Source organism: Orycteropus afer, unplaced genomic scaffold (genome assembly GCF_000298275.1).
Source record: "Orycteropus afer afer isolate SDZICR_OR568_19922 unplaced genomic scaffold, OryAfe1.0 scaffold00607, whole genome shotgun sequence".
NCBI classification, from domain to species: domain Eukaryota; kingdom Metazoa; phylum Chordata; class Mammalia; order Tubulidentata; family Orycteropodidae; genus Orycteropus; species Orycteropus afer.
This window is the reverse complement of record NW_006922194.1, coordinates 363,665-365,689: the sequence shown is the minus strand read 5'-3', so window position 1 is coordinate 365,689 and position 2,025 is coordinate 363,665.

Genomic DNA, 2,025 nt, shown 5'->3' with positions numbered 1-2,025 from the left:
TGTCAGATATGTAATTGACAATTTTTTTTTTCCCTCAAAATCTCTAGGTTCTCTTTTTACTCTTTTAGAGAAGACTTTTGATGAACATAAGAATTTAATTTTTGGAAGGTCCCAATCATCTAGTTTATCTTCTGCTGTTTGTGCGTTTTGGGTTATGCTTGGGAGCTCTGGTGGTGTAGTGCATAAGGCATTTGACTGCTAACCAGAAGACTGGCAGTTCAAACTCACCAGCCACTCCTTGGAAGGAAGATTGGGCAATCTACTTCTTTAATGATACCTCCTCAGAAACCCAAAGAGGGGTCACTATGAGTTGGATCTGACTGACTCAAAGGCAGTGAGTTTTTTTTTTTTGGTGGGTTATGCTTGACAGTCTATTTATACCATAGAGTAAGGCCCCTAAGTTTGCCGTGATTTTGTCCTTGATGAACTTTATGGTTTTAGGTTTCATATTTAAGTCTTTGATCCACCTAGAGTTAGTTTTTTTTTTTTTTTGTATGACATGAGGTATGGCTCTTGTTTCATTTTTCTGCAAATGGATATCCAGTTTTGCCAGTACCATTTGTTGAAGAGACTACCTCTTCCCCATTTAATGAATTTTGACCCTTTGTCAAAGATCAGCTGACTATAGGTTGAAGGATCTATTTCTGGGTTCTCAGTTCTGTTCCACTGGTCTATGTGTCTGTCATTGTACCAGTTCCAGGCTGTTTTTGACAATTGTAGTTGTATTTTGAGATCTGGGAGTGTGAGACCTCCTACTTTGTTCTTCAATATCCTACTTTGATTATCCGAGGTCTATTTCCTTTCCATATAAAATTAGTGATTGATTTTTCCATATTCTTAAAGAATGTTGATGGAATCTGGATTGCAATTGCATTGAATGTATAGATTGCTTTGAGTAGTATTGACTTTTTCACAATGTTCAATCTTCCTATCCATGAGCATGGTATGTTCTTCCTTTTATATAGATCTCATATGATCTCTTGAAGTAGTGTTTGTAATTTTCTTTTATCAGACTTTTGTGTCCGTGGTAGGATTTATTCCCAAATATTTTATTATTATTATTATTTATAGCTATTGTAAATGGTATTGATTTCCTTTTCAGCAATCTCTTTCCTGGTGTAGAGGAATCCAATTGAGTTTTGTATGTTTATCATGTATCCTGCCACTATGCTAAATCTCTCAAATAGTTCCAGTAGTTTTCACTCTGAGTCTCTCAGGTTTTCTATGTATAAGATAATATCATTTGCAATTAGGGATAGTTTCATTTTTTCCTTGCCAATTTGGATGCCTTTTATTTCTCTTTCTTGCCTTATTTGCCCTGACTAGGTCTTCCAAGACAATGTTGAATAGAAGTGATGATAGAGGCCATCCTTATCTGGTTTCTGTTCACAAGGGAAAGGGTTTCAATCTCTATCCATTGAGAATAATGTTGGCTGTTGATTTTGAATATATGCCCTTTTGCTATGATGAGGAATTTCCATTCTATTCCTATTTGTCTGACAGTTTTTATCAGGAAAGGGTGTTAGATTTTTATCAAATGCCTTTTGCTTTGATCGATATGATCATGTGATACTTTTCCTTTATTTGATTTATGTGATGGTTTACGTTGATTATTTTTCTAATGTTGACCAATCCTTGCATACCTGGTATGAACCCTACTTGGTCATGATGTACTATTTTTTATTGATAATGTTTTTGGAATCTATTGACTAGGATTTTGTTGAAGATTTTTGCATCTATATTCATGACTGATATTGGTCTGTAGATTTCTTTTTTAATGAAGTGTTTGACTGGTTCTGGTATCAAGGTTATGCTTACTTCATAAAATAAATTTGGGAGGATATCATCCTTTTCTGTTTTCTGGAATAGTTTGAGTAGGTTTTCTGCCAGTTATTCTCTAAACATTTGGTAGAATTCTCTGATGAATCTATCTGGGCAAGGACTTTTATTTGTTAGTAGTTTTTTTTTTTTTTTTTTAATGACCTATTCAATTTATTCTTTTGTTATAAGTCTATTCAAAATTTC